The following is a 19,335-nucleotide window of genomic DNA, read 5'->3' as shown; positions in this document are numbered from 1 at the left end:
ACAGGAGCAGATGCCTTAGCGTAATCCCAGAGGTTAGAGCTCTTTAGAGCTGGAGCTGGGCAGGCATCTGTATTTTAAGCCATCCTCAGGTGACCCTAGTACCCATCTCCTCATGTAAGAAGAACCAGCCCTGTATTTTAGAGTTTTTTTTTTTTTTTTTTTTTTGCGGTACGCGGGCCTCTCACTGTTGTGGCCTCTCCCGTTGCGGAGCACAGGCTCCGGATGCGCAGGCTCAGCGGCCATGGCTCACGGCCCCAGCCGCTCCGCGGCATGTGGGATCTTCCCGGACCGGGGCACGAACCCGTGTCCGCTGCATTGGCAGGCGGACTCTCAACCACTGCGCCACCAGGGAAGCCCCAGCCCTGTATTTTATAGATGAGAAAATAAGGGAAAAGTCAAATGGCTTGCCTACAGCTGGTTCAGTGGTGTCGAGATTTTATCACCAGATAGTATGCAATTTCAGAATTTTATGGCTAGAAGAAATTTTCCAGGTCATCAGTTCTGTAGCTCACTTTATAGCTCAGTATAAATCATGCTTGTTCATTCCATTTCCAAATAAGATATGAACGCAGAGAAATAGTGTTTTCTCAAAGCCCATCTTCTATCCTGGCCATGGTAAACATCAAAACGTCAGTCACCAGAATTTCTTTACAATTTTAATGGCTATTTTTTGTTAATTTCCGGAACAGTCAATTATTTGCAGTATTTTTAGTTGTATAACCTGTGATGCCCTATAAAAATTTTTTGAAAATATATTTAAAGTTGAAGTGAAGGATTGAAATTTTTTATCTGAGTTACTTATTTTTCAGTCTTAGCGAAAATATAACACTGTGTGAGAATTTTCACTACTTTATTAGAGTTTTTTTGTTTTTAAAATCTGATTCATTTTTAGCTTTTTTTTTTTTCAAGGCATCTTACCTTGGAAACAGCACAGCTTGGCTTCCGTGTCATCGCTGAGTTCAGAGAATCCTAGTTTCACCGTGTCCTCAGTAGAGACCAGAGAACCAGGTTTGTTCCTTCAAGAAGTGTCCCAGTGCCTTGGAATTCAGCAGCTGTTTCCAGAAGTAAATAATCATGTCAGATGCCTGTGAATGGACTGTATGGCCAAGTGACCCGTTACGATATTCATGGAAGAATGGTTTAAAAAAAAAAAAAAAACTGAAGAAAAGGCAAATTTCAAGAACTGACCCAATGCCATTTAGGATTTTTGAGCAGCTGAAAGAAGATAGTTCTGCAAATATGAGCAACAAGACTGTAGCATATTTCTTTACATGTTTCTTACATTGTCTTTGTTACCCCATTGCTTTTGTGTATAATATTTGAGTTATTTTTCCCCTGCTGCTAAAGCTGGTAACCTGCTTACGATCAGAGTTTCAATCTGTGTGGATAGAGAAACAGTAGATACAATAGGAGGAATGGGAGCTTATAATAGGATGTTGGCCCTCAGAAATTGACTTTCACTGAAGAATTCCTCAAGGCGCGGGATGTTGAGAAACTGCTTCTTCTCAGTGATTGTTCAAAGCTTTGCGGTGTTAGGTTCATCTTCCTTTATCTTCCTCTCAGCCTCTGTGTGTGCCTGCTTTTTTCCTTGCACAGTTTTTTGGACTGAAAATCTGATGACTATATTTTTTCAGCTTAAAAATAAGAGTTATACGAATTACAGCTTCATAAATAGACCTTTGGTATGGTAGCTCTTCTACCCTTGGTTATTTCCTAGGATTAAGAGTAGAATAATTTCCCTTCTTTTTCAGAATAGCTCTTCCTTATTGTTTTTATGTTCTTGTTAAGTGTTTTGTTTTCTTCTGTTGTTTCTAGATGGAAATGAAGGATGATCTCTGTGTTCTGTTTTCAGTTATGTAGGAGTCCAGAATAAGGTGGGTCGTAGAAATTTATAGGAAATTTGCATCTTTTCACTGTTTTTGTTTTAACCTTGTGTTAAGCTTCCATCAGACTTTTTTTTTTAAGCAGTATTGATGTAAATGTCACCTTCTTACTCTGCCCTTTCTTTTTTAGGGCAGTAGTAAGAAGCAGGGATTTCTCCAAATACTGATAAGCACAGAGAGAGAAAAAGTGAGAGAGAGAGAAAGCTTTTGTGATTAGTAAATGAAGCAGTTGGTCACTAAGGTCATTGATGTGTATGTGTCAGTGTGAAAAAAAAAAAGTTTGTGGAGCAATAAATGCTGGAGAGGGTGTGGAGAAAAGGCAACCCTCTTGTACTGTTGGTGGAAATGTAAATTGATACAGCCACTATGGAGAACAGTATGGAGGTTCCTTAAAAAACTAAAAATAGAACTACCATATGACCCAGCAATCCCACTACTGGGCATATACCCTGAGAAAACCATAATTCAAAAAGAGTCATGTACCACAATGTTCATTGCAGCTCTATTTACAATAGCCAGGACATGGAAGCAACCTAAGTATCCATTGACAGATGAATGGATAAAGAAGATGTGGCACATATATACAATGGAATATTACTCAGCCATAAAAGAAACAAAATTGAGTTATTTGTAGTGAGGTGGATGGACCTAGAGTCTGTCATACAGAGTGAAGTAAGTCAGAAAGAGAAAAACAAATACCGTATGCTAACACATATATATGGAATCTAAAAAAAAAAAAAAATGGTTCTGAAGAACCTAGGCACAGGACGGGAATAAAGACACAGATGTAGAGAATGGACTTGAGGACACGGGGAGGGGGAAGGGTAAGCTGGGATGAAGTGAGAGAGTGGCATGGACATATATACACTACCAAATGTAAAATAGATAGCTAGCAGGAAGCAGCCACATCGCACAGGGAGATCAGCTCGTGCTTTGTGACCACCTAGAGGGGTGGGATAGGGAGGGTGGGAGGGAGACGCAAGAGGGAGGGGATATGGGGATATATGTATATGTATAACTGATTCACTTTGTTATAAAGCAGAAACTAACACACCATTGTAAAGCAATTATACTCCAGTAAAGATGTTAAAAAATAATAATAATACAGGAGGGAGGAAATAGGTATGGATGAAACAAGTTGACAGAAAAAAAAGAAAGAAAGAAAATTAGTTTGTGGGTTAGAGCTAAGATAGTTAACTGACATAAGTAAATTTTATTGTTTTCAGCTCTTAGTTTTGCTACTAAGTCAGTTGACCTCATCAATACTTTTCTCCTCTGGAGATTGTGGAAACCATTGTTCTCAATCAAGTTTTACCCAGCAGCGAGAAACAGAAACAAAAGAACAGGTTTAAAAATTTAATTTAATATAGTGAAATTCCAGAAACCATTTGTCTTTTTTTAATATTTCCTTTCCCAGAGGTTTCTTTTACTTTATCCTTTTTTTTGCCTTTCTACCCTACCTATTTATCACCTGGTCTCACTTTTACATTTTTCCTCATTTGTCCAGAATTTCTTGTTTGGTATCTTTGCATTTTGCCTCCTTCCTTCCTTTTTCTATGACTCAGTCTCCCATTAAAAATGCTGTCTGTTCCTTGGGCATGCCTCCTTCCGCGCTGGCCCCGCCATTCTTTCTTGTCCCCTCTTGTAATTTAGTTCCTGTCCTCTCACCCCTGCCTGGTTCCTCCTCGCCTCTGCTCACTTCTGTCACCTCCCATCGGTGACGACCTCTCCTCCACCACCTCCTTCTGCTTCTGTCTGTAGAGCTCACTGATCTGTCACGGCTTTCATCGAGCTCTGATTCCTGCTCAGCCCTGCATTTATGCTGTTTTCTTCCTGTACCTTTTGTGCATTTGCTCCGTGAGCTCTTTTTCTATTTTCCTTGTCCCTGGGTGGCAGGTATTACTAGATGCATTTGTTGTCTGTATTTGCATAGAACACAGGTCCTTGCTGTGTATTTCCTGGGTAGCCAGGATGAATCAATTATTATTAACTTTTCTTGGAACATTGAGCTTCCTGTGTTTTCTGCTTCTAAGAATTAGATTGGTATTCTAGAAGACTAATATTACTTTAAAGAGAGGAGAGTCATATGATTTTAACATTTTTAACTCTTTATTCAAGAGTTCATGCCATTTCACTTCACTGCCTTGTCTTGAAAAATTAAAGAAGACAGACGTCCAAAGCAGGTTTGGGGGTAGGGGCGAGTGGAGGATGAGAAGAGAAAGATAAATACCACAAAAGGGCTCGCAATCAATTTCTATAACTAGACAGAAAACGGAAACCACAAACCGCAGACTCTAAGATTTAGTAGGTAAAAGGTCCCCTAAAAGAATAAAAAGTATCAGTAATTCTGTTAACTAATCTGAGTACTAAGTCATCTGTATTTTTATATGTTCCTTGAAGTTCCAGGACTTTAATAACAAAACAGAAACTTAATCTTGTAAATATTCCTTTTTATTTTGAGAGACTTGATGTCTCCTTAAGTATTAACCTGTGTCATTTTGTAATTATACCGTACCAGTCTCCAAATGTCATGAATAACCAACCCTGTTAGTTTCTTGTGTGGGAAAGCGTATGAATTGTGTGGTCTTGCCCCTCTGGACTCCGAGTCATATTGTAATGAAAAGGTAGCTTTTTGGCAAAATCTTAACGGTCTGCTGTTGATGGTTTACATTGTATATTTTTCCTTCATCCTTGCATGCACTATGCGTGTCGTGCTGTCCTGTAATTTCGTTTTGTGCAGTGAACTACTGGAGGTGGACTAATGTGAGTGCAGGTGCAGCTTTATTAAACGTGAAAAAGAAAAACCCTATATACCACATAATGTAGTGTCTAAATGCTATGGTAAGAACAGCCCTACAGATTCAGGCTGATCGTGTTGAATCTCCCTTCTGCCTGCATCTGCCCTCCTTGAGGTAGTGGTTGGCAGGTATCTTGAAGCTGGTTCTGTAATGTTCACCACCCGTGAGCAGCTAGCAGAATCAACATCAGAACCGCTGTTAAGTACTAACAAGAAATGCATGCAGATGTGCTAAATACAGGACTGTGTTCTGGGATTACAGAGATGAGCAAGGTGTGAGCCGTTCTCTCTGGAAGCTCATCATTGAGTAGGGAATGTTGATAAGTGAACGACTGCAACACAGTAGGGCAGATGCAAAAATATACGTAAGTAGCTACTGTCATAGGAAGAGATTAATTGGGAGAGTCAGAAGGTAGAGGTCAAAAACCTCAAAAAGTCAGATATGATGTGTAGGTGACGGGGGATGTGCATGTGTGTGTATTGCGATTATGAAGTAATTGCTGGTCTCTCCTTATTACCTGTGTGAACTGGGCAAGTTACTGAAAGCACTCAGGCTCAGTGTCTTCACTTTGAAATGGTGATAATTGTCTAGTAATGTTACATGGATTCAATGAGGTAATATATACGAGGTGCCAGTATGGTCCATTATTCAGTTATCGTTTAAAAATTGGAGAAGGAAACACCCAGTAGAGAACATGGCAGATGAACATACTCTTATTATGTAGATAATGTTGCTGCCCCACATGTTTGGAATTCCCATTTCAAATTTGGTTTTATAGTTTTTAGGAAAACTTAACCTTAGGAAAAACCTTGTAGTCAATCCCCTCTTTTTTTTTAACCAAAAGGAGTTTATTTCGCTTAGTCTACTTGCCAGGTGTAGTTCTCAGTGACAGTGATTTCTTCCCATACATCACATCCATTCTCAAATTTAAAATTTGCTACAGTTAAGCATATTTGACAGAAATATGCCACAGGTTTTAAAGTGGTTAGCTAGAATGACATCACTGGGCTAGGTCTCCGTAACAACTGCTCTCAGGAAAACTAGAGTAAGATTTATTGGATACAGACACTTTGGAGTGTGTTAGAAAATCAGTCTTTGTAGAGTTGTAATCACACACTGGGTTGTATATACGAACCTAAATTTAGTTCCTGGATTATATCTATGTTTTTGTTATTTTAAAAGCTGTTTAAATTAACTTCTTTTAACAGAACCAAACTGAACAGTCTGCATTTTCTAGTGTAGTAGAAGAAATTGGCACAGTGACTTAATATTATTTTGCTTATATTATGGTTGATTAATTTCTTTAAAATCTGGGTCTATGTCCTAGACCATAGGATAAACCAGGCCGGGTAAACCTTCCAGTTGAAACAAATGATTTTTCTTTTCTGGGTTGTTGAGTCTTGTTATAAAAGTCCACTAATTCATAGCATGATTAGACTTGTCTATTCTGTCGTGATTTTGTGTATTATAAGTATTGTATTTGGGGTAATTTTTAAATATCAGTATTGGGCTAGAACTGCCAGCCCAGAATTTTGATCAAAATATATGTCTTGTCTAAAGCATCTTTAAAGTTCCTTATTTACAGTCAAGGGATTTAAATCAGTTTAGTTTGTATTTTATGGCTGGTGTTAATTTGTAGTGATGTTACATTCATTTCCATAGCAAGGGAGACGGTGCATTAATATTCCAAAGTTTAGTTTAAGCTGGCTGTGATTAGACAAGTGGCTTTCACTTGTATTCTCTGGAAAACTCTCCACAGCAGTCCTCTGGGCATGTTAACACATTTAATCACCCTAATGAATGTCTAGTTAGCAGAGGGCTTTGGGACGTCACAGCAGATGGTGTAGAACGAGCTGAGGTGTTGGTTTTGTCTTTCAGTGCTCCATATTATATATTTTGAGAAATGAAATTTTTTTCTGATAGTGTTTTGTTTTTTCTTGGATTTTTGTATATTATTATTATTGATAACAACAACAGTTACCATTATGGAGCCTCAGTAGGGCCAGGCTCTTGACATACATCGAACTCTTTGCTACTAGTCAGGTAATTTTCTAATAAAATTTGAGGTTATGAAATACATTTATGTATTATGTGCAATATGTGTTTATGCTGATAAATAAATAGGCAGATAAGTGTTAGATGTACAGGTTTGTGGTGAGTGTTACATCTCCCCACTGTGAAAGTAAGGGTGTTGAGGGAGGTTTTTGAGCTGCCCAAGGTCACACAGACAGCAAATGGTGAAACCAGGATTGTACTCCAGGTCTGATGAAATCCCATGCTTTCAATCACTTTTCTGTTCCGCCTTTAAAATATTTCCCCTTGAAAAAGTAAAGTTTAGCTGTTTTATAAATGCATCTTATTTTGAGCTAAGGTGGTTTCTATTAACTCTATGCTGTACAGCTACTTTTTCCCCAGAAATAAAACAACTGTGTTCTTGACCTGGGAGTAATGAAGCTCAATGTTAAAAGTAACCAATGCTTAGTGGAAAAACAAAACCAAATACTATGGAAAAGTATAAAGGAGGTGGTGAAAATCACTAGGTATGTGGTTTGATGTATAGTTGGTCTTCCAGACTTTTTGGTGTATAAATATGTATATTTTTAAAGCAAAAATAGATTTATAACATTCATGTTGTTTAGTAATTCTTCTTTCATTTATTATATATTGGCCATCCTTCCACAGCATTATAAGTTTACATCTTCATGAAAATTTTTCTTTTTCACTTTTTAAAAATAATCCTTTTATTTTAGAACAGTTTGGGGTTTATGGAAAATCGCAGAGCTGGCGCCAAGAGTTCCCTGTTTCCCTGATCATTAACGTCTTACCTTAGTGTGGTGTGTTTGTCAGAACTAATGAGCCAATACTGATACATCATTATTAACCGAAGTCCATGCTTCCTCAGATTTCCGTAGCTTTTTTACCTCCTGTCTTTTTGTGTTCCAGGATCCCGTCCAGGATTCCATACTTCAGCCCTCAGGTCTCCTTTGGCTCTCCGTGCCTGTGACAGTTTCTTATAGACTTTTCTTGTTTTTTATGACTTGGACAGTTTGGGGGTGTACTAGTCAGGTGTTGTAGGGTGCCCCTCAACTGGGGCTTGGCAGATGTTCTTCTCGTGGTTCGACTGGGGTTGTGTGTTTGGGGGAGAGAGAACCCTGGGGCCAAGAGCCGTTTTCAGCCCATCGTTTCAAAGGGTGCCTGCTGTCTATGTGACGTTGACCTTGGTATCCTGACTGAGGCGGTGCTTGTCAGGTGTCTGTACTGCGAAGTTACTCTCTCTTTCTCCCCTTCGCATCTGTGCTCTTGGGAAGAAGGCAGCACCCGTGTCAGGAGTCGGGGGCCATGCTCCACCTCTTTGGGGCAGGGCAGGGGACCTACCTACAGTGTTTGGAATTCTGCAGCACAGGAGCTTTGTCTGTTCTCCCCAGGTATTCATTTATCCAGTCTGTTTACTTATATCAGTGTAGACCAGTGGGTATTTATACTTGTGTTACAGTCCGACACAACACTACTGTATAGCTCAGATTGTTCCAGCTTTGGCCATCTGGAGAGCTTTCAGCTGGTTCCTGCCTCCCTTTGCCATGCCCTGTTATTGTGGGTTAATGTCTTCCTTTTTTTACATAGCTCCTTGGTATTCCATTGTAAGAGTACACCATAATATATTTAATCCCTCTTGAATGACAATTTAGGTATCAGATTTCTCACCATTGTAAACAAGCCGGTGATGAACAGTCTTCAAAAACTGTATTTATGAAAATATTCTTTGATCATTCAGGAAAAGTTGCAGTGTTAAAAGGACTGCCCATTTTACATCTTAGGTGTCCCTGACTCTTTCTTAAGGATATTAAAGCAGATTTCTGAGGAGTGAGCGTTTCCACCTGACCTGGGAAAACAGTGGTGTGTTTATCACTGTAGTTGCCTCCCTTCTTTTTGCTTTCTTTCATGTGATCAGGGCTGGTGGCGCAGGTGACACCAGTGGCCCCAAAAGCTGCTTTGAGAATTAATCTCCGTGTCCCTATCACCCAGCTTTATCTGTCAGCTTGTGGCCAATCCTGTTTAAAACTGCCACCCGCTACCCACCCCCCCTTATTATTTGCATTGAATTTATGGATGGAGTGATAAAGGGCAGAAAGTTTCCTTTTGCTTTTTCTAAGCCATACTGAAGCCAACCTTAACTGCATTATTGTATTTAAAACTATTTTATTGCAAATAAATATTCATCCTGCTAGCCCCTGTTGTTCATTGTATGAGGATTCTGGTTTTATTCTAACCTCATTCAGACTATCCTGCCTGGCATTTGACGAGATTGCAAGCTTTCCCTTTTCTTTCCTGAACAGGCTTTGTGACAGTGGATCAGCTTTATTTCCCCCACCTTGAGTGCCTTGTTCGTATTATTTCTGAACTTTGGCTCCCTCTTATCTACCTGTTTCCATTCAGCGAGCACCTTTTAAAGAGGAGAAATCAATGTTACTCTTCTTCTCAATTCTAAGCAAAAGTTTAAAAGATAAAAAATAACCACAGTTTCAAATACATCTCTGGTCAAGTGCATTCAGTTATCCAGGGCTGATGTGGATTTAAGTTCTTGGAAGACACAGTGTTCAGCAGGTATGCTGTGGGTATATTTCAGATTTTACATCTGTAGTATTTCACCTACTCTACCTATATTAAGCTGCTTTTTAAACCCTTCTTGATACAGTAATCATCCTCTTTGCTTTGAGATGGTCTTTGACGTCATTGCTACTTGCCAGCTGTGTGGCCTTGATTGAATTTCTTACCTTTCCGTTTACTCATCCGAAAAGTGAGGCTGTTTAGCAGCCACCACCTCACTGGACTGAGTGTTGAGTTGAATGAGATCAGCTGTAGTGCCGGGTGCATGATAAATGCTCAGTAAATACTATTCGTCATCTTTTCCTCTCCAGCCATCTGGTATATCTCCCCTTACTTGTTTATACCTTCACTTAGATGAAGAAAAACGGATTATTGTAAGTAAGTCACCACCTTCATGTTTCCCTCAAACTTGTTTTAAACCTTTTGTTTTGAAATGGTTACAGATTCACAGGAAGTTGTAAAAATACAGAGAGTTCCCGTGTATCCTTCACCCGGTTTCCCCCAGAGGCAGCTAGTACCAGAGCAAAAGTGGAAAATAGACCTCGGTACAATCCACAGAGCTTATTCAGATTTCTCCAGTTTTACATGCACTGTGTGTGTGTGTGTGTCTGTGTGTGGGTGTGTATGTATATGTGGTGTGTGTGTGTGACTGTGGGTGTGTATGTATATGTGGTGTGTGTGTGTGACTGGGTGTGTATGTATATGTGGTGTGTGTGTGTGACTGTGTGGGTGTGTATGTATATGTGGTGTGTGTGTGTGACTGTGTGGGTGTGTATGTATATGTGGTGTGTGTGTGTGACTGTGTGGGTGTGTATGTATATGTGGTGTGTGTGTGTGACTGTGTGGGTGTGTATGTATATGTGGTGTGGGTATGTATGTATATGTGGTGTGGGTGTGTATGTGGGGTGTGTGTGACTGTGGGTATGTATGTATATGTGGTGTGTGTGTGTGTGTGACTGTGTGTGTGTGTATATGTGGGGTGTATGGGTGTGTATGTATATGTGGGGTGTGTGTGTGTGTGACTATGTGGGTGTGTATGTATATGTGTGTGACTGTGTGGGTGCGTATGTACATGTGGTGTGTGTGTGTGACTGTGGGTGTTTATGTATATGTGGTGTGTGTGTGTGTGACTGGTGTGTATGTGGGGTGTGTGTGTGTGTGAGACTATGGGTGTGTATGTATATGTGGGGTGTGTGTGTGTGTGACTGTGGGTGTGTATGTATATGTGGTGTGTGTTTGTGTGTGTGTATGTATATGTGGTGTGTGTGTGTGACTGGTGTGTATGTGGGGTGTGTGTGTGACTGTGTGGGTGTGTGACTGTGGGTGTGTGTGTATATGTGGGTGTGTGTGTGTGTGACTGTGTGGGTGTGTGTGTATATGTGGTGTGTGTGACTGTGGGTGTGTATGTATATGTGGGGTGTGGGTGTGACTGTGGGTGTGTATGTATATGTGGTGTGTGGGTGTGTGTGACTGTGTGGGTATGTATGTATATGTGGTGGGTGTGTGTGTGGGTGTGTGTGTGTGTGTGCAGTTCCATCGCGTGTAGATCTGTGTAGCCACCACCACAACCAGGACACACAACTGACTCATCAACTCAAGGCTTCTGCTTGCTACCTCTTTATAACCTTCCCTCTACCCACCAACCCTTGGTAACCACTAACGTGTTCTCCAGCTTTATAATTTCGTCATTTTGAGACTCTTATATAAATGGAATCATGCAGCCTGTGACCTTTTGAGATTGGCTTTTTTAACTCGGCATAATGCCCTGGAGATCCCTTCATGCTGTTGCATGTATCAATAGTTTGTTCCCTTTTATTGCTGAGTACCGGCATGGTATGGATGTATCACAGTTTAACCTTTTGTCTTTTGGAAGGACATTTGGGTGGTTTCCAGTTTGGGGCTATTGCAGATAAAGCTGTTGTGAGCATTTGTATACAGGTGTTTTGTGTGGACCTGAGTTTTCATTTCACTAGGGTAAATGCTTAGGAGTGCAATTCCTGGATCAAAACTCATGTGATGGACCGTTGTAAGCTTCTTTGAAAATATATGCTAATGCCGTCCACACTTGTAGATATACATATATATATATATATATATATATATATAAAGGCAATTATTTGTTAATACCAGCCATTATAAATCATATAAATAATATACATTGTCCTTTGTTTTAAACTTTCTGTATAAATTGTGGCATGCGTCCAAAGTATAGAATTCTTTTTTGTACTGTAATGTAATATGTACTAAATAAATATTTCTAAATAAATAAATATTTCATTTTGTTAATAAATCCCCTTTCATACTTTATTAAAAAATTTCTTGGACATATAATTGTTCTCAGATACTGAATTTGAATGGGGGAAATAGTTCATGCAATGGCTTTTCTTTTTATCAATTTTCTATGATGTGGTAGAGCTGAATTTTTAAAAATACTTAGATTAGCGCAAAAAACCAGGAAGTCCATTAATTGACTAATATGTGGCAAAATTTCAGATAATCGGTAGAGTAGTGCTGGCACTTTTGCTTTCCAACATAATGTTTGGCATCCTAAGATGTTTCATAAAATCATTGTCTCCAAAGTTTATAATAAATGATGTTATTATTCAGATGAAGCTACAAATACTCTTCTGACATGTGAAGGGTCCTTAACTGTGGTAGCCACGGATTTACGTAACTTTATTTAATTTGGGCATCAAAAGTCCACATAAGGACGATGTGAATTATAGACGGTGGACAGGGTCAGCTGGTTGATCGGTTTTGGCTTTCCCAAATGTAGCCTTAAAATAACCGATAAAGAAAAAGCTCTTTGTAAAAGATTGGGAGAAAGGAAGGAAGAGGATGAACTGTAGAAAGCAGTGGTTCTTAACTCTGTCTGAATTATCTAGTTAGCTTTAAAAATGAAACAAGTACCTACACCCAGGCCAGTTAACTTAGAATCTCCGGAAGTGGCGCCCAGGCACTGGTATTTTTAAAAAATGCTTCCAGGTAATTCTGATGTTTAGCCAAGGTTGAGAACCCCTGAACCAGCAGGAATGGCATCTCTGCTCATATGTCTTCACCTTAGAATTTGCTAGTGTTTGTGCTTCATGCGTCCATCTCCTGCGTATTGGACTAATGTGGATTCCGCATACCTTTTATTTACGGCTCTGCTGAGGTGCGTATTTTCCTAAAGGGGAAAATAATCACACTTGTGAATTGTGGACACATTTAATCTGCAAAACACAGCTTTACTCTGTATTACAGAAGAGTGCCTGTGACATGGAATCAAGTACCCCAAACAGTAAAAAACTCAGAATCACTGAAAAGTCAAAAAGGAAGTTAGATTTCATCCAAGGTATACTGTGGGTGGGAACCTTTGGGAGAAATTAGGCATTTAGAAAACCTGCCTGGGACTTCACTGGCCATCCAGTGGTTAAGACTCGATGCTTCCATTGTGCGGGGCATGGGTTCGGTTCGGGGCATGGGTTCAGTCCGTGGTCCGGCAACTAAAATCCTGCATGCCGTGGGGTGCAACCAAAGAAAAAGAAAACCTGCCTGGAGTGTTGGGGTGAGAGAGCTGAGTCTATTTATAGATCCTATTGTCAGCTTTATTTAGTTTCTTTTCTTTTTAGAATTTATTACTTTGCAAAAGCAGCATTAGCTTGTAACAAGTGAAAGTATACAAGGATGAACAAAGAAAAAAAGAATTCATCCCCCACCCATGTTCACAGATGTGAATTCTTCCACACCTTTTCCTGTATTCAGAAAAGTGTGTCTAAGGATGTAGGGTTTGTCGGGTTTTTTTGCTTTTTAAGTAGGATCATACTCAATATATTATTCCGAACCTTGCTTTTCCTCCTTAATATGTCATGGGTATCTCTCCAAGTCAATAGATCAGCTCTAACTCTTGTTTCCAAAAAATGAATTAAAATTTTCAACACACCATAATTTATTCAACCATTTCCCTGCAGACGGATATTCAGGATGCTTCTCCCCACACACTTTTTTTTGTCACTACAAACAGTGATGCTACACGTATCTTTGTACGTATAACTTTAGGTGCTTGTGCTTTTGTGTCTAAAGTATTCTTAAAACCTGTGGTTTGGTTTTGGGCAGATTTCTTAGTTTCTGGATATCTTCTCTGATAGAATTAGTGAGTTAAGGTCAGTTGAATTCCAGTTGATTGGCTTCTTCTGGGTATTAAGTTGGGCATTAGATAGGAGAATCAATTATTTTAGAAATGGATCTGAATGAATTCTAGTGACCGTAGGTGTTTTTCATAGGTCCTAGAATTCCTAAGGTTTCACCTTAAACAGGCCAATGGATGGGCTTCATGGGGGTCCAAGAATCATTTGATATTGATTGCAAAACTGTGTACATTTTATGGCTTTCATCAGATTTTCAACAGGGCTGTTGCCTCAAGGAAGGCTGACATCAACCTAGGAGAGATGACTAATACCACACATAGCAGACTGGATTCAGAATAATCTGAATCCAGGTTGTGGTAATGTTCTAAAACCAGCAAGATGAAGTAGCCTCAGGAGGAACCGTCTGCAGGAGTTGAGGACTGCCCCACATGCATCTGAGACAAAAACGAGCTATGAGTTTATTTGGCCACAGGCTCCTGTGAGCCTCTCTGTGATGCGGCTGCTGAAAATAGATGTTAGACCACATCTGGTGAATGTGTTTACTCCTGTGACCCATGCTTAGGTGAGACATCAGCAGGGGAGGGAGACCGGTGGTGGGCTGAGAAAAGAAGTCGCGGGAGGAACCACCGGAGGGGGAGTTGGGTCGTTGGAGCAGAAGGAGAGGGTGTTGAAGAGCGACGTGCATTAGGGACTGGCAGGACCGGAAGGTGGTGTGGAGAGCTTGTGAGTGTGGATGCACAAGTGCTCAGTAAATCCCTGAAGGAGTGGACATCACAAGGCAAAGGATTGTGACCTGCTCTGAGCTCTGGTGAGAGTTCTCCAGTGATGGGGTGGGTGCCCTGGAGAGTAATGACTTCAAGCCTATGATGGGGGGACCAGGACAGGGGCTGTAGAAGGAATTCCTGCTCTAAGTGAAAGGTTGTACCATAGGACTTCAAAACCCTTTTAATTGGATTGTCATATTTCTTCGCTCAGGTGCTTAAATTCCAAAACAGGAGAAAATTCTGGGATAATATTGTAGGCTCTTTTAAAGTACTTTTATAGAGGCGATGGTTTTAACTCAAAGGCTACATGATTGCCAGTACAGGTGTTTGTAAGGTGCTGAAATGTTGAAATATAACAGGTTTTTATCTGAAACTTGCGGCGCATGAGTTATTCCACTGTTAAACCTGAAGTAACTAGTCTAGGCCTGTAGTGTGTGGTTTAAGACTTTATTTTTGTTTCTTCAGAGAGGAGAAAAGCCACATTCTTTTCATGCTGCAAAAAGAGAGTAAAAAAGGAAATTTCACCACTTCCTGGCTTCACTGTGGCCTCCGGAAACATAGGACACTATCTTCATTAGACTAATTGTTCTGAATCCTGACTCAGATGATAATGACACTGCCTGGAATTTGTGTCTTGCTTGTTGTCTGCACAGGCCTGCATCCAAGTCTGCATACTGCCCTGTGTAGATGTAGCTCTGATATTTCACTTGGGTGAGACACAGATATCTCTTATCGCCCCTCAATAACTGAAACCATATAAAAATCCTTTAGGTTGTGGAAATGGATAAATACTGTCAATTTTTTTTTTTTAATTATAAAGCTTTAAAAAAAAAGAGAAAAACCCTGTATCTCACACTAGTGGTCTTAGAACAGCTTGGGGGCTGCTGCCACTTCCGACCATGGGTTCCATTCCTTTTTATGGTGCCAGAGAGGTTTAGGTTAGGGCTTAAGGAGATGGGCTCCACCACTTGCTGGCTTTGGGACCTGATCTCCCAAGTCTGTTTCCTTGTAGAGGGAAGGTAACGATAGCACTTACACCCCGAGAGAAGCACTTAGCACGGTGCCCGGCTCGTGGAGAGGACTCCCTAAACATTCTGCTGCTGTCTTCTGCTGTCCCCTCTGGAGCTCCTTTCTGTTTTTTTCCTGACGTAGCAGATAGCGCCACTGATATGTCTTATACTGTCTGGAACACAGCATGTCTAAAACTAATTTGTGTGTTCCCTCCCCTCCCCCTTCCTCCTCTCATCCTAAATCTACTTCTGCTCTGTCCTGTCTCCTCTCCACCCTCCAGCGGTGCCGGGGGCACCGCAGGCTCTGGAGGATTGAATTCCTGCTCCACCACTTAATGCCGCGTGACCTTGGACAAGCGCCTTAATGTCTCTAAATCTCAGTTTCTTCAGTGATCAACCTGATTGCAATCTGTCTTCTAGAATTGGGAAGATTCCCTGAGAGGAGTACACGTTAAGTGCTTAGTGTCATTCCTGACACTTAAGTAAGTGCACAAATACATGTTGATCACTAACAATTCTAAAGCTAGAAGTGGTGGTGTCAGCCTGAATCCCTCTTCCTTCCCCTCACCTGGGAGTCATCCGTGCTATTGACTCTACCTCAGAAGTCTCTCTCTCCTCTTTCTATTCGCTGCTTTTAGGTCAGGGTTTCTTCACTTGAGTCCACTGCTCAAAGAGGTTCATAATCCCCTGAAATTTTGACATAGGTGCATTTTTCTTGAGGAGGAGGCATCTAACCTTTATCATTGACTTTCACACAGGTCAGTGACCCAGGAAAGGTTACTACTAACTGCTGGCTTAGACTCTTACCTCTCGACTGTATTCGGTAACCTGTCCATTGACATTCCTCCCCTGGTGTCTGTGCCTCTGATCTACTCTTCACACTGTTGCCCAGTTACTCATTTATTTTTTTTTTTATTTTTTTTTTTTTTATGCGTTACGCGGGCCTCTCACTGTTGTGGCCTCTCCCGTTGCGGAGGACAGGCTCCGGACGCGCAGGCTCAGCGGCCATGGCTCACGGGCCCAGCCGCTCCGCGGCATGTGGGATCCTCCCAGACCGGGGCACGAACCCGTGTCCCCTGCATCGGCAGGCGGACTCTCAACCACTGCGCCACCAGGGAAGCCCTCATTTATTTTTTTAGTGTTCTTACACCCCCATCCTGTGCACACAGTTGTGTTGACTCCGTGTTGCCTGTAGTGGCTGTTCTCACCCCAGCCACATAACAGAGTCACACGGGAAGACTGTTCCAAAACACCAATGCCCAGTCCCCATCCTGGACCAACTAATTGATACTAACAAATACCAGACATCAATATTTTGTTTTAAAGCTTCCCAGGAGATTTTAATGTGTAGCCAGAGTTGAGAGCCTCAGCGGTACAAGACAGTGGACCACCGAGTCAGCATGGCACATAGGGACCTCAGCAGTCGACTTTTCCAGCCTATCTTCTGCCGCTTCCCCCATTCACATCCTGTCACTTACACTCAGAGCACATAGTTTTTGCTATTCTCAGAACATGCTCCGAGCTTTTGCCTGGACTGATCGCTCTGCCTCAAATGCCTTACGCTCTTTCTCTGCCTGGTCATTTCCGTCGCAGACCCTCCCCAAGTCCCAAAGACAGTTGCAACCTTCCTTTTGTGCAGACTTCTATTATAGGCCTTACACTGTATTACGATTATTTGTGTCTGTCTTCCCTACCACACTGAACTCCTAGAAGGTAAGATCCTTATTTATTTCACCTTTCTCGAGCTTGGCACCAGCTTAACAAGTTCCCTGAAAGTCTGATGAATAAGTAAATGAGAGGGGAAAGCAGCCTACTCTGGGGAATCAGAAAGTCCATGGGGTTGGAGAGTATAAGTAAATATGCTGCACCAGATGTGGTGAGGAAGGCTCGGCAGAAGTTCATCCTCTACTGTTGCTTTTTTGTACTTTTATAAAAAGGAAAGATCGAAGTATATGAGTTTCTCACCTGGGACTAGGAAAGTCGAGACCAGCTTTGACAATAGCTCCAAACATTGTTGAGCGTACAGTCATGTCATGTTTGGCTCCTGAGACGGTACCGAGGTTTCTGAATGAGAGATGAAGAATCAGCCACTCTGATGATGGCAGCTGTTTATTTTGCCCAGTGGACTGTCCTAACTTAGTTACTGATTTAAAGATACCCTTATATGGACGGTTCTCCAGACATTATATGTTTCTAATTTTGATCTCATCTCTGACCCTTAAGTTTTAGCTGCTGTCTTCTCTTGGCTGTTGTTAATACTCTTTTCCTCAGTGTGTCTCAGAATTGTCCAACACATTCTAAAGAATCATAACTTAAATGTGATTGATTCCTCCTTTTCTTCAGTGCCCAGGATTAAATTTTGAAAGAGATTACTTTAGTGAATGATCTCAGAGAGATTCTTTTGGATATCGTTTGGGGTTTTATCTTAATTAATTTTCCTGTACACTGGCCTACCTCTACACTCTTAGGAGAAGATATGGCTTATTTAACACTTTTACACAAAGAACAGTAAGTACTAGTCTGACATCATGATTTGCATGTTTTTCTGATAGGCTGTGTATGAACAACTAGAATACCCTTTGTCTAACTGGCTCTTTATTATCCTATAATCCAATATCATATCTTAGAGTTGAATAATAACAAGAATTTTCTTAGTCAAAATCAAAGTGCCAGTTGGAATTTATTAATATGCTACTCTTTTACATGTCCATCATCTTATTTAAAAAGAGGGTTTTCTTTTACTTTTTAAAATTGAAGTATAGTTGTACAGTGTTTTATAAGTTACAGGGCTACAATGTGGTGTTTCACAATTTTAAAGGTTATGCTTCATTTATAGTTATTATAAAATATTGGCTGTATTCCCCACGTTAAGCCTTAAAGAAATCTGGATTTATCAAGAACTCTTCCTTTCAGTGTAGTTGACATGAAAGGATCTTAATTAGTGAAACTAAAAAGAATAATTTTTAGTTATTTTTTAGGAACACTTTTTTAAAAACAGATCTGACTCAAAGAACTGGGAAGTGCACCCTTTCCTGACAATTAGAGAGACAGGAAGAGAATGTCAAGAAAAAGAAGAAACCGAGTCTTACAGTGTGAGCACTAAGGTCTAAAATGGATAATTGTTTCCTGTTTCACAGTCTACAATCAACCCCAATACCCCGGTACCGTTTGTCCACGCTTCTTTTTGTGAACCAGGGTCTGTGTAAAGGAGCTGGTCTCTGTGTTTCTGAGAATGGCCTCTCGGATTATTATAATTTCTGGCCTATTACAGTTTTAAGAGCTGAGTTGTTAATCCTTCTGTTTTTTTGTTTAATGCTGATATTCTGAAAAATGAGCCCTCATTGGAGCACTTTTTAAAATGAAATATACAGTACTTAAGAGATAGAATCATGTACATTTATCTCAAGAGACTATGCTCTGTCCCCCCATTGAAACCAGCCACCTACCGGATTCTTGTAGCCAAGTGAAGTTAGAATCTCTTATGAATATTTCAGCTCTTCTAATTTGAGGTTGATTTTGAACTGCTTACCCCCGAAGTGACCACTTCTCAGTGTGTCTGGTTGAGAACAGACCACATCCATTTACAAAAAACCTGTTAAAAGTTAGAAAGCAAATCCTTGATTTCCCAACTGTTTTGGTAAACTGGTACCAAGTGTCGTGTTTTCCCACACACTTAGGCATCTTACGAATGCTCCGCGACTTGAGAATGGAACACAGGAGCCATGAGAACTTACTTGAAATTATTATTAGTAAAACTGGCAGCCTTGGGCTGCTATTATGAGGGTCCTTTCAGATTTACCCTGCAAGTTTCCTGTAAAAACCCAGAGCCCCAAAGTAGATTCTCTACTCTGTACAGGTGGTTCAAACAGGAATTCCCCTTCATCATTATTTTACATAGGTAAAATAAACATTTTTTTAAAAAATCCATGCCAGGTACTGTTCTGAGTGTTGTATGTCCATTGACTCATTTTTACAAGTCTGTTAACTTGCCTATGGTTGCTAAGCTAGTAGGTAGTGAAGTTGGGATTCGAACGAACCCAGCAGCACGGCTGTATTAAAGAGCTCACCTACAGCCCTCTTTTAGTCCTTACCCTGAAAAGAGATCGTAGGAGCTGTTGAAGTTGGCTTAATTGCTTGTGAAACAGCGT

General features: G+C 40.6%; 1 protein-coding gene across 1 annotated transcript in view; it reads left to right on the top strand.

Annotated features, from left to right (window-relative positions):
* Positions 1-19,335, top strand: part of LOC116746632 (sodium-dependent phosphate transporter 2-like) — a 103,710-nt gene that overhangs the window by 4,543 nt on the left and 79,832 nt on the right. The window contains 2 exon segments of the mRNA XM_032618131.1: positions 910-1,008; positions 1,816-1,874. The gene's annotated coding sequence lies outside the window, so the exon portion shown is untranslated.

Source organism: Phocoena sinus, chromosome 21, assembly GCF_008692025.1.
Source record: "Phocoena sinus isolate mPhoSin1 chromosome 21, mPhoSin1.pri, whole genome shotgun sequence".
Taxonomy (NCBI): Eukaryota; Metazoa; Chordata; class Mammalia; order Artiodactyla; family Phocoenidae; genus Phocoena; species Phocoena sinus.
The sequence above is the reverse complement of the archived record's forward strand: the minus strand, read 5'-3'. Positions and strand labels throughout refer to the sequence as shown.